We start from the raw sequence: 14,389 nt of genomic DNA on the forward strand, positions 1-14,389 counted from the left end.
CGTCTCTCTCCCCCTACCCACACCTGGATGGACCAACTTTTGAGATACTTATTCAATACTTTTACAACAGCAGGTAGGCAATAGAGGAAGATGCTCAGTAAAAATTGGGGGCACAGGCTATGAAGTTGGAATTTGAGGTCTCTTCAGGGTTAGTTTTGACCGCAGGGTTCCCTCCAGCCACTCCAGGGCTCCCTGGTTCCCTCTGGGCTCCCGTATCACTGGGAGAGGGAGGATGGTGAGGGAGAGAAGATCGCTGGGAGAAGGGCTCAGGAATGATTATAAGGGCATTGCAGAGCAATGATTCCTGGTCTGAGCAGAGGCTGGGAAGCTGGGGCAAGTCAAAGTAAGCATCACTTCCGAGGGAGAAGGCAAAAAGGTTTGCTGCAGGGAATCAGGAAGACAAAGTGAATGGGTTTGAAGAAGCCCACGTGAGAAAACCAGGAGGTTAGGGCAGATAGGGGAGAAAGCGCTGTAATGTGAGGCCACAGCGCAGCCTGTGGTGGGGAGGAAGTACTGCAGGCTGAGATGATTAGAGCATGCGTGTCACATAGGATGGGGTTTATAATCAAAAGAATATACATATATCAATGGAACAGGATAGAAAGCCCTGAGAAAAGCCCACACACATATGGTCACCTTATCTTTGATAAAGACGGAAAGAATATACAGTGGAGAAAAGATAAGTCTCTTCAATAAATGGTGCTGGGAAAACTGGACAGCTACATGGAAAAGGATGAAATTAGAACACTCCCTAACACCATGCACAAAAATAAACTCAAAGTGGATTAAAGACCTAAATGTAAGGCCAGACACTATAAATCTCTTAGAGGAAAACATAGGCAGAACACTCTATGACACAGATCACAGCAAGATCCTCTTTGAACCACCTCCTAGAGAAATGGAAATAAAAACAAAAATAAACAAATGGGACCTAATGAAACTTAAAAGCTTTTGCACAGCAAAGGAAACCATAAACAAGACAAAAAGACAACCCTCAGAATGGGAGAAAATATTTGCAAATGAAGCAACTGACAAAGGATTAATCTCCAAAATATACAAGCAGCTCATGCAGCTCAATATCAAAGAAACAAACAACCCAATTCAAAAATGGGCAGAAGACCTAAATAGACATTTCTCCAAAGAAGATATACAGATTGTCAACAAACACATGAAAGGATGCTCAACATCATTAATCATTAGAGAAATGCAAATCAAAACTACAACGAGATATCATCTCACACCAGTCAGAATGGCCATCGTCAAAAAATCTACAAACAATAAATGCTGGAGAGGGTGTGGAGAAAAGGGAACCCTCTTGCACTGTTGGTGGGAATGTAAATTGATACAGCCACTGTGGAGAACAGTATGGAGGTTCCTTAAAAAGCTACAAATAGAACTACCATACGACCCAGCAATCCCACTCCTGGGCATATACCCTGAGAAAACCATCATTCAAACAGACACATGAACCCCAATGTTCACTGCAGCTCTGTTTACAATAGCCAGGACATGGAAGCAACCTAAGTGTCCATCGACAGATGAATGGATAAAGATGTTGCACATATATACAATGGAATATTACTCAGCCATAAAAAGAAACAAAATTGAGTTATTTGTAGTGAGGTGGATGGACCTAGAGTCTGTAATACAGAGTGAGGTAAGTCAGAAAGAGAAAAACAAATACTGTAGCCTTACACATATATATGGATTCTTAAAAAAAAAAAAAAAAGGTTCTGAAGAATCTAGGGGCAGGACAGGAATAAAGACGCAGACATAGAGAATGGACTTGAGGACACGGGGAGGGGCAAGGGTAAGCTGGGACGAAGTGAGAGAGTGGCGTGGACATATATACACTACCAAACGTAAAATAGATAGCTAGTGGGAAGCAGCCGCATAGCACAGGGAGATCAGCTCGGTGCTTTGTGACCACCTAGAGGGGTGGGATAGGGAGGGTGGGAGGGAGACGCAGGAGGGAGGGGATATGGGGATATACGTATACGTATAGCTGATTCACTCTGTTATACAGCAGAAACTAACACACCGTTGTAAAGCAATTATACTCCAGTAAAGATGTTTAAAAAAAAAAGAATGTACATATATATGTATAACTGAGTCACAAATTGTAAAACTCAATTATACGTCAACAAAATTTTAAAAAGAGAGATGGAAGAACATTACTAAAGGACAAACTTATGTCAACTGGTGCTATTCACATTCTTTGTATGATTCATTGAACAAATCCATTCTCATCAGTAAGAAGAGATATCGGTCCCTGTAAAGATACTTCCTCTCCCATTTCCCGGACATAGCTCTGACGTGGTCAGTAGAGCAATAACAGAAGTAATCTGTCGACTTTCTCCCCATTAGCCTGCCTGAGCGTAGCAAATACTAACAGAGCAGCCACAGATCCTCATAAAAAAGAGGGAGCCACCCACATATGCCTCTTATTGCCAATCAGCTCACACCCACGCGAGCAAATGAGGTTGATCCATCCTTTAAAGAGAATCTTTTAACTAGAGAAGGGCAGGGTTAATTACCAAAGGAAACAGACTAGCACACTTCAACCTATTCTCGGCCATCTCAATTCCAGCCTCAGATTTATAAACCTTACTTCTGGTTCCTCATATCCTGCCACCAATTTTCCTTGGTATAGAAGGACATGGATAAATGCAAGTAGAACCACCCAGAAAGTCCAGCTGGTACTACTGAGGATTATAAAGACATTATTTTTAATAATATTCGATGATGAAAAATACAGACATATACATGATCAATTATGCCATTGTGTGGGACAAGATGTGTGAATAAAAAGTAGAGAAGAAAGCAAAAGGAGAGAAAAATCTTTTCCTGGCTTTTAATTTCCAAAAGTCTACACTGGAATAGAAAAGAAAAATATAGCCAGTGTTAAGATTTGAGGGAATACTCAGTGAGTAATAGCAAGGGTCCTTTAACTTCCTGTATTTGCTTTTCCTCAAGCTAAAAATAGGGGAAGATGATCATTGAAGAAGTGGGGTTGGCGGGTTTCACATAGAGTCTTTGACTTCAAGCTAAGGAAAGATGGGATCTGAGAACAGAGAATCTATTCCATTACTTGCTCCCTGTGGCAAGTTCCCAGGGATGTGGAGAGTCTCCGGAGAGAGGAATTGCCTGAGATTTCACTAGGCTGCCAGAGCATCTTGGACATGTACCATGCCCTGAGTTGTAGAGAAGCACACAGTTCTTGTGTGCCCAGGAGTGGCTTGGAAGTAGCCAAGAGACCTTCTGGACCTGAAAAGATGCTTTACTATACAGATGAGGGTAAAACGCTTTTCCCAGTGGCTTGTGTGCACGGGAATTTTCATGGACCAATGTGTAAAAGCCAGATGGGAGAGCTGGCATCTCAGAAGATGCTCACATGAACAAATTATATGCACTCAGATGTCCCCGTCTCCATACGCTTTGGAAATACATTCTGGGACTTCCCAGGATGTAAACAATTCCAGAAGAAAAGGGAAGGTGGGGCTTCACAGTGACTGAGATTAGGTTTCTGGCAACTAGCCTAGCAGAACTTGGAAACTTGAAACAAATCAAGTTACTGAAAAGTAATAAAAATATTTATCTTGCATCTTGAAGTTTATGGCTCAGGAAACTGTTCCCATGGATTGATCACGAACATTTATGTAATCAGAATAGTGAGTGATACGGACCAAAGTTCAATGTTTCTTCCACGATTCAGAACACACTTCAAGATGTTCGGTGCCTCACATGCAAATTATGGGTACAGGGAAAATCACTGGTTGGCAGATCTTTACGTCTATTTCCGAATCTGCAAAACAAGGTCATTGGCTGAAATATTTTATAAAGTGAAACAATGCAGTGAAGCTTGTTGTAAAATCATAAAGCTTGTCATAAAATTGCTTGCCCTGTGTTAGTGATCTGGGGCTCAAACAAGGAAGGCATCACGGGGAGGCATCTCACCATGGGGTGTGCAATCGTTTAGCACAGTCTCCTGCTCAGGACAGAGCCTCTCAGCAGGGCCAGAGCCTTTCTCACTAACCCTGTCCAGACAGCAACCCTTCTGTCTCACAGTGGGAGCTTGGTGGACAGGTGACACTAGCAAGGGCTGCAGGAGGGGCTCTGGGAGGGTTAAGTATTTCTTACATAGAGTTTCAGCTTGACTTCCTGTTTTCAGTAGCACCTCACGCTGATTTCCAAGATAACTGGAACCTCCAAGTCCTGAGCTTTTTTATTCTCTCTCTGCCGCACACACACTGCCTCTCTCTCTCTCCTAATCAGTATATCCCCCAGACCTCTCTGCAGGCGGTTAGCTACCTCTGGTCTGCTAATTCAGTGACCACCTGAGAGTCTTCTTTCCACCATTTCAATATTTTGTTGAAATCTCTTATATGACTGTTTACTTTCTTCTTCAGGTGATGGGTGTTTTGAAAAAAAAGATTCTTCACTGTTGCAATGGTTAATTTTATGCATGAGCTTGACTGAGCTATGGGGCGCCCAGAGCGTTGCTTAAGACATTATCCCAGGTGTTTCTGTAAGGATGTGTTTGAATGAGATTTTAACATTTAAAGCACATTGCTCTCCATAATGTGGTGGGCCTCATCTAATCAGTTGAAGGCCCGAACAGAACAAAAGGAACGGCCCCTGCCAAGCAAGAGAGAATTCTGCTGCACACTGCCTTTGGACTTCACTGCAACAGTGGCTCTTCCTGGCTCCGTAGAAGACGGCCTTTGGACACACACCGGAACATTAGCTGTTTGTGTCCTCAGTCTGCTAGTCTACTTTGCAGACTTCAGACTTGCCGGACTCCGTAACTGCTCTTTATAATAAATCTCTTCATATATATATATATGTATGTGTATATCTATATATAAAATTCTGTATACATACATATATAATGTATACATACATTAAACATACATATATAATGCATACATTGTATATGTATATATACACACATATATAATGTATATATGTGTGTGTCTATATATACATATATGTGTAAAAGTACAACGTATATATAGGCAGAGACCTCATTTCATTGTGCTTTGCAGATACTGTGGGGTTTTTTTTTTTGCAAATTGGAGGTCTGTGGCAACCTTGTATCAAGCAAGTCTGTCCATGCCCTTTCTTCCAACAACGTTTGCTCACTTTGTGTCTCTGGGTCCCATTTTGGTCATTCTCTCAATATTTCAAACTTTTTCAGTATTACTATGTTTGTTACAGTGATCCGTGGTCAGTGATCTTTGATGTTACAACTGTGACTTGCTGAAGGCCCAGATGATGGTTAGTGTTTTTAATAATGAAGTAGTTTTGAATTTAGGTGTTTCGTGTTATTTTAGACATAATGCTATTGCACACTTAACAGACCACAGTACGGTGCAAACGTAACTTTTATATGTACTGGGCAACCAAAAAATTCATGTGACTCACTTTGCTGTGCTATTTGCTTATTGGCAGTGGTCTGGAACCAAATCCACAGTATCTCTGAGATCCGCCTGTATATATACTATTGGTTCTGTTTCTCTGGATCGCCCTAATACGATCATAAATATAAGTAAACGATCCACCACAGAAATCTAGATTTGGCAACAATAAAGCCTTTTGACTGTGTTGTATGTATTGGGAGAATTTGAAGGCATTATCCCATTTAAACCTCCCAATGGTGTTGTAGAGAGATGCTTGGACTGAATAACAACTGGATTGTCAAAAGGAAAATGGCAGTACCGGTATTTTTTAATACGAAAAGTGTTTTCGGCTTTACTGAAGCATAATTGACAAATGAAATTATAATATATTTAAAGTGCAGAATACGATGGTTTAACACATGTATAATTGTGAAATGATTATCACAATCAAGCTAAATAACACATCTATCACCTCACCGTTACCTTCTTTTTGAAAGAACACTTTACATCTACTCTCTTAGTAAATTTCAAGTAAAAAAATACACAATTATTAACTACAGTCACCACGCTGTATACTGGACCCCCAGAACTTATTCATCTTATAACTAGAAGAGTGCACCCTTGGGCCAACATCTCCCCATTTTCCCCACCGCCAGACACTGGTAACCACCATTCTACTCTCTGTTTCTATGAATTCAACTTTTCTTTATTTAGATTCCACATATAAATGATACCAGAGAGTGTCTGTGTTTCTCTGTCCAGCTTATTTCACAGTCTCATGTCTTGGAAGGAATGTAAGTTGGTGCAGCCATTATGGAAAACAGAATGGAGGTCCCCCGCCCCCTGCAATTTAAAATAGACCTACCATTACTATCCAGTGATCCCATTTCTGGGTATATATCCAAAGGAAATGAAATCAGTATCTGGAAGAGAGATCTGCACCCCTGCATTGCAATGATTGCAAACTTATTCACAATAGCCAAGATATGGAAACAACCTAAATGTCCATTGATGGATTAAAAAAATGCACTATATGTATACAATGGAATATTATTCAGCCTTAAAAAAGTAGAGAATCCTGCCACTGGTGACAACAGAACAGATATTTTAATCTAACTGCACTACACCAGAGTTACCTCTCTAATCACCTCTAAATCACCTTTATGTTCTGTTCTAGAAGCAACAAGATATTCTTTGGGCAGGATGAAAGAATCTCCTGCGTCATGTACTTTGCCTTCATGCTTTTCACAGCCATGCGGCATGATCAGTGGACAAGTGTTAGAAGCTTCCGAACCATGCTCTTGTTTCTATGTCTGAGCACTACGTAAATCTGGATAAAACCTGTTTTACTGAAGTCTATCTTCCTCCCCAGAGTTCCATCATGTCCTAGGTGTGTGAGGTACTTTAAGGCATCTAAGAAAGAAAAGGCACCCACTTCTTCCAAATAAATCATAAATAGTCACTCAACCTGTGTTGTACAGAAAGCAGAGCCCGAGGCAGAAGTTACGTGCTGTGAATGCACGAGGGGCGTGCCAGCCTTGGGGCAGAAGTGCCGGGAAAAAGGAGAGGGGCAGGGAAGGAAGGAATCTGATGAACACACGTGAAGGAGTTGGCCAGTGTTTGATATCAAGCATGAGAAACTGCCCAAATCTGCCAGACTCTTTTCTGGGAGACCATACTAATGGATGCTTCTCAGATCCGTCCACCTGGGGAGGGGGTTATCCACTAGTTTCCATCTTTTGTTGGTCAAAGGTGTGCCCTGCAGGACGCTAATTCCTCTTTGCTTCTGGGTAGCGTGTGTGTACTTGTCCAGAAAATGTTGCACGTTACAGAGTGAACAAGAGAGCCCTAGGGCGGGACAGCACAGGCCTAAGGTCAGGCACTGTTTTCTTGTGCCAAAGCAAATTCCCTGGTGTCGTCAGGGAGCTTAGTGCTACAGCAGCTGGAAAAAACAGCCCAATGTCCCTGAACCAGGTGGACCTGGCCTTCAGGGAAGGTCTGAAATGGCACAGAGATGTGTAACTGATAGAAATTCTTTAGTCCTTACCGCTCTCTTACCCTGCCCTCCAAAGGCCATGGTGGGTGATTCTGGCCTGGCTAAATTTCACAGTGGGTACAGCAAGCATCCTGATGATAGTGTTTAAGCTCCTGGATCAAGCCATACCTGAAACCTACGTGCAGACTGTTTCTTATGGAAGTTGACCAATGCCTCTCTTCTGTTTCACCTAGTTGAATTGGGTTTACAGTCACTTGCAACAAAGGGTTTTAACAGTTTCACATTAGACCGATGTTTCTGAAAAGCACACTTTGGTCCAAAATGATATAAAGAATCATTTACAGAAAGCTAGGGCAGCTCAGAAAATGTTTTAGGTGTGACAACTCATGACAATCTCCACCATCCCGTCTCTCATCAAACTGGACATTTTTAAAGAACAACTGACATTTTTTAAAAAACTCTTGGAACCTGCAGACACTATTAATAATCAGATATCATTTTGACATCTTCATTCGCACTAAATTTAATTCACTGCTGAGACAAAAGGGAAGGGTACCCAACATCTTTCTCAGATGTCCTTCAGGATGTTCTCATAGCGGTGCTAAAGAAGAGGGAGCTATCATTTCTATGAACCTTTTGTGCTGTAAAGTTAAACCAGTTTCTTCAGTGAACCATTAGGCAAGCGTCAAACCTCGAGCCCTTTCCTTGTGCTTTCAAAATCTGAAATTAGTCAAACACAAAGATAACTTGAGTGCTTTAGAAGTTGACCAAAAAAAGTGCAAAAATGAAGGGGAAAAAAAAAACCCTCACTTTTTTTTTTCTTTCTTTTTTTGCAAGTCTCTGCACATTTGGAGTTTGGGCACAAAGAAGATTCAGAGAACAATGACTGTTTTAATGGGCCTTTCAAAATGTACAGGGAAGCCAACTCATCTTAGAGGCAATGGTGAATACCGGAGCAGCTACTTTATAAAGATGCAGGAGTGTGGGGTGTGAATGCAATACTCCCATTGGCCAATCAATGCTCAGAGAAGCTATGAACCCGCAGAGCAAACGGCGCCTTGCCAGATAGTCACCCTGTAAAAGGAGAGAATTCTGAGAGTCATAAAAACGGGAATGTCATTGACCCTCTCAAGTGAAAAGACATTCGATGTTGTTTGGAAGCCAGGGCTAGGGATGGAAGAACAGGCCTACAGATGAGCACGCCGGGCCCCGCCCAACTTAAGAGCTCACACACATACAAATACCTGTTAAGGACCCTGCATTCGTTTCCTGTTGCTGCTGTTAACACATGACCACAAGCCCGGCGGCTCAGAACAATGCAAATGGATTCTCTTTCACTTCTGCAGGTCAGAAGTATAAAAGCAAGGTGTCCACAGGGCATGTTCCTTCTGAAAGCTTCAGGGGGAGAATCTGTCCCCTTGCATTTCCAAATATCCAAAGTTTGGGGCTTCCCTGGGGGGTCCAGTGGTTAAGAATCTGCCTTCCAATACAGGGGACGTGGGTTCGATCCCTGGTTGGGGAACTAAGATCCCACATGCCGCGGGGCAACTAAGCTCGTGCGCCACAACTACTGAGCCCACGTGCTCTGGAGCCCATGAGCCACAACTAGAGAAAAACAAAAGCCCTCGTGCCACAACTAGAGAGAAGCCCGCATGCTGCAACAAAAGATCCCACGTGCCGCAACTAAGACCCAACGCAGCCGAAAATAAATAAATAAATAAATTTAAAAAACATATACATATCCATACAAATCCAGAGGCTGCCAGCATTCCACGGCTTGTGGCCCCTTCCAGCATCACTCCAATCTGTTGCTTCCCTCCAGGCTCCTCTGAAAAATCCTCACGTGCGTGTCCTACTGTAGCCAATTCTCTGCTTTTCTCTCCTTTATCAGGACTTTTGTAATCACATCCATGTGGATGATGACGGCAACCACCTCATGTCACACCCTTAACCACATCCGCCAAGCCCCTTTTGCCACGTAAGTTAACATTCCCAGGTTCCAGAGTTAAGGATGTGGACATCTCAGGGGCCATTCTTTATCCCACACAGTCTTGAAAGTGGATGATTGAAATCAAAGCACAAACTCTCATTCTAGAAAGGACTGTCCCATTGGAGCAAGCCCTGGGTTTGGCTGTGTCATTTATTCAAGCTTCTTGCTAATGTTTGATTTTTTTTCCCAGAGTCTGGTTTCTCAGGTCCCTGTATTATAAGTATCTGGGTTGTCTTCTGGGTGCTTGTATAGGGCACATCCCAGTACAGAGCTCGTGGCTGGGCTGAGGGCTCACGGCATTGTCCCACTCTTCTCTATCTCTTAACATTTATTCAGTAAATGTTGAGCAAAGACCTTTGGGGAGATATTTAAAGAAAAGAGACTCACACAGGAGACTGAAGTGTCCATGGTAATTTACCTCATCATCAAACTTGCTTCCAAAGCACAGACATTCTTCTTATTTTTCAGATTGGGAACCAAAGCACTTCTGTTGTATTAGGCACTGTTCTAGGACTTTTATGTATTATTTACTTACATCATCTACCCTCCTCCCCAAGCTGAGTGGGTGGGTATCATTGCCTCATTTAACAGATGAGGAAACTGAGGTTTAGGGAGATTACCTGAAATACCCAACACCAAGAGCAAAGAAGTGGCAGATACAGAATTCACTGTCAGCCTTGTCTAATTTCCGGGCTCTGCCTTTTAAGCACCGTATTCTGTTGTCTCAAATGACGATGTCTCTGGGAGGGAACAGAATATTTTAAGCGGGTGCATTGTTTTTTTTTGTTGTTTGTTTAATTTTTATTTTATACTGGAGTATAGTAGATTAACAATGCTGTGTTAGTTCTGGGTGTACAACGAAGTGATTCAGTTATACACATACTTGTACCAATTCTTTTCCCATTTAGGTTATTACAGAATATTGAGCAGCATTCCCCGAGCTATACAGGAGGTCCTTGTTGGTTGTGTGTTTTAAACATAGCAGTGTATATATGTCAATCCCAAACTCCCAGTCTATCCCTCCCCCCGACCTTCCCCTCTGGTAACCGTAAGTTCGCAGGTGCATTGTTAAAGACCTTCACAGCACCAAAAGGCCTGGAGAGCTATCAACTCTTTTCTTTTTTCTTTTCTCTTTTCTTTTCTTATTATCTATCTACAGCATTTATCTTAAGGACATACACTGTAGCTGCTGTGAATCCTAGCAGATTCCCAGGCTCCAAAGGCTTTGCTTATGAAGAGGCAGAGCAGGGCTTATCCATATTCATAAGGCTTGTCTGCCACACTTCCTACGGCTGGGCTGGTGCCTCTGAAGGGCTCTGCCTCAGTTAGCCAGCGGCGTACCATACGGAGCATTTATTCTCAGCATCCCTGATCCGTGGATCAGATGGCGATGCTCTGCTTCAGGCTGCGGGTCAGCTGGGCTCAGAAGGTCCACAGAACTTGGCTCCAGGCTCCACACGGGGTTCAGGTCCGCTCCACATGTCTCTCATTCTTCTGGGGCCGCCTGACTACACGGGATGTTTTTCTCGTAACGACGTCAGAAGCACGAGAGGGCAAACCCGGCCACGTAAGCACATTTCCAGCACCTGCTCTGCTCACCTCCGCCAACATCGCCTTGGCCAAAGCAAGTCGCGTGGCTAAGTTCAAAGTTAACGGGAAAGGAAGTGAACTCCACCCACCAGCAGGCAGGGACGCAGCTATAAAATACGGGACGGAGGGCTGGGGTCCCAGTGTAATCTACCACAGCCTGTTCATGTCTGGTTTGTTTTCCCTCACTGATGGTGATTCCCTCACTTCTGCATCTGCTTTGATAGAGGAAGAACCAAAAAGTAAAACCCAGTGTATTCTACTCCACTTACAAGTTCTTACTCTTAATTCCATCCCCACATATTGAATCCACCCGCAAGCTCCAAGCGTCAATGTTTCCACCCGATTTTTCATCTGCACTGTCTCACTGCAGCCCACCTCCAACATCACTGGATGCTCAGAGCCTCGAAGCAGTGCCCTTGACTCAATACATCCCCTCTGGATTTCACACACTGGCTGGGGTGATCCTTTAAAGTGTAAACTCCCTACCTTTCAACTCTGCACTTACAACAAAATTCAAATTCCAGATCATGCCCTAAAAGACCCCATCTTCTCCAAGGCCCTGCCAACCTCTCTCATGTCATCTTGTAACAGTCCCCCACTCTGACCTCGTGTCCCAAGCATACCTGGGTCTTTTTATTTTTTCAGCTCATGAGTAAGTTATTTATTTAAGCCATCTCCTGCCATACGCAAAGGGATGGAAGATATCAAGTATAACGGTCATCACCGGACACAAGAAGGTGAGCTTAAGGTCCCCTAACTTTTCTGGTCCATGTGTGCAGAGTAATGGCCCAAAGTAGTGCTGTGGTCCCCACTGTAGTGGTCCAGGTTCTCTTTATTCATCTTCGTAGCCAGTTGGAAGCAGATTCACGTGAGGGTTATGGACAAGGATACGGTTACCATCTTCCCAGGGAAAGGGCTTGGACCTGATGCGGAGATGAGGGTAGTCGACCGCCTCCGGTCTGTCCTCCTCTCCGTGGCGCGACTTCAGGAAGACATCCAGCACGCTCGCTCCACCCTGGGGAGCGCCACGAGGCAGATGAGGGCCTTCCACATGCGAGCTGAGCCCTGCTCGCTGTGGGCACCACTCGACATAGGCCGACTCAGCTGCAGCCGGGAACGACCCAGCGGCCCAGAAACCCGGGATCCAGCTGCTGCCACCATTTTCAACCGGGATCACCGCCTACCTGGGTCTTCTCATTTGTTGTTAGAACTTGCTGCTCTCTTTGTCTGGTGCCCTGGGACCCCGGATCTTCACACTGCCAGCCCTTCTTGATATCCAGGTCTCTTAAAGGCTAACTGTGCTTATAAAGAAGCCCGCACCTTCCCACACCCACACTACGTGGACCCACCACGAACTAAACTGTTCTCAACTGTTCGGATTTTGGTGTCACTTGGGCAGTGCCGGTCTCTTCCTTAGAAAGGAATTTAACTGACAGCAGAGGCCTTATCCGCCCAATTCAGCATTGTACCCCAAATAGGAAGCACAGTGCGAGCTTATATTAACAGCTTGCTAAATGCTGCATCGAATTCAAAAATGATCAAAGGCATCTGAACAAGAAACTCACACGTGCTCCAGAAAGTTGGAGGAAGCATGGCTTCATAGAGATTACCGGAAACTAAAGCACTATTGCTCTAAGTCTGAGCTGCTCATCAACGTCAGCGGACGCCTACACGCATTGCTGATATCTGGGAAGTGGAAGCTTGATTTGAGTTTCACGGAGTCCAAGTGTCACTGTATTCCTGAGGCTTGGCCAAGGGCCCCCAAAGAGTAGGACACTGAGTTCTGTGTTAGTCACCAAGTCAAGGTGAAGGAATTGGGCAGGAATCGATGTCTGAGCACAGAGAGTTCTGCGATGTATTGCAAGGCTGATGAAAGATAGCACGATAGGAGTGTGAGCTTTGGAGCTACACTGTCTGAGTTAGAATCTGGTCAGTTTCTTAACCTCTCTTAACCTCAGTCTCACCATCATTAAAATGAGGACAATAACAGCACCCACCTCCTAGGTTATCGTGAAGATTAAATGGGTTAGTTCATGCAAAGCCCTTGTGAGCACTGCTTGGTACAGAGTGAGCAATCCATCTGGCTTGGCTATTATTAGTATAAATAAATATTAATTTGGATCAAATTGTAGATACAAGCAGAGAGAGGGGGAAAAATCATAATTAGAGCTGTTAAATAACACTTGTTATAATTTTCTGTGGTGCCTTCTCAAAATAAGGTCTTCTGTAAATGCCACTTCAAATCTCAGAATTCAGCAACTCGCCCACGAGCCAGCTGTCAGGGAATGGGTTTAACTCGTAGAAGTGGTTCTGTTCAGCCATTTCTTTTTCTCTGACAATGTTATCTCAGGGTTACCCAGTAGAAAAGTTACACTGCTTATTATAACCACAGTACAAACAAGGCCTGGGATTTATATAACACCTCAGATACCAAAAGCTAAAAAGCACATCTAAGTGATGCAGTCCTGTCTCTTTTCACAACATCCACTCAAAATCAAGAGTTTGATAATATTGTCCCCTGAGCAGATAGAGATTAAAAAGAAATCAAAGGACTTCTTCAGGGAGACCCAGTAGAGAAGTTCCATAGCTGAAAAGAGGTCTGAAAACCAATGTTAGCATACCAAGCCTTCAGTAATTTACCCGCCTTTACATTTTCAATTTGTTTACTTATGTTTCATCTCTTTCCAAAAGAGAAATTGGAAATATATTTCCAATTAAGAGATCCCAAACTGCATTCCATCGAACAATTACATATGGTGGTCATTGTGATTTGGGAGAAATCCATTGGCAAATGGGATTCCATGGTGAAGAAAATCTTAATTCCTCTCATGCAGAAAAGGATCGTTATTTACAGTTCTGGGTGGCCTTACTGTGGAGAATCCTGCTAACTTTGGTTAGCCCAGCATTTTACACCCCTGGCAAAGCATTTCTTAAAATACAAAATCAATACTACTCAGGGCACCAGTGTTCCATGGATCATCTGTTTGGGACGTGCTGACTTGAGGAGATCACGGTGCAGAGAAAAATGAGGGTGATAATGAGAAATCCAGGGTCAGGGGAGTGCATATCAGTCCAGACCACCACCATCTTTGCGTCCAGTTGCTACAGGCGGGATGCAGATGTGGCCATCAGCATATCCTACAGGCCAAGGGAGAGGTAGGAATACAAGCGGTCCTAAGGATCAGCTTATGGACAACAGGTAAATCTGGAAACAGGTAGCTTTGGGGGACTTGGTGAGCCTTTAACCCAGGCTTCTTCTTCAAGTATTTCAAGATCTGAAATAAAGAAGCAACACAGGGCACCGAGCAAAGACTACCCTGGATTTTTTTCCCTAAGCAAATTTAGCGATTCCAAATGCAACGCGTGACATTCATAGAGGTACTATTTAAACTTGTTTTAAAATTAGTGCTA

At 43.5% G+C, this 14,389-nt stretch overlaps 1 protein-coding gene and 1 pseudogene across 1 annotated transcript in view; both read right to left on the reverse strand.

The window, feature by feature from the left end:
* Positions 1 to 14,389, reverse strand: part of TMEM132D (transmembrane protein 132D) — a 481,047-nt gene that overhangs the window by 165,304 nt on the left and 301,354 nt on the right. The window lies entirely within an intron of this gene.
* LOC114899028 lies at positions 11,811 to 12,139 on the reverse strand (annotated as a pseudogene).

This window comes from Monodon monoceros, unplaced genomic scaffold (assembly GCF_005190385.1).
Source record: "Monodon monoceros isolate NGI ecotype Baffin Bay Population unplaced genomic scaffold, NGI_Narwhal_1 Super_Scaffold_1, whole genome shotgun sequence".
Lineage (NCBI taxonomy): Eukaryota > Metazoa > Chordata > Mammalia > Artiodactyla > Monodontidae > Monodon > Monodon monoceros.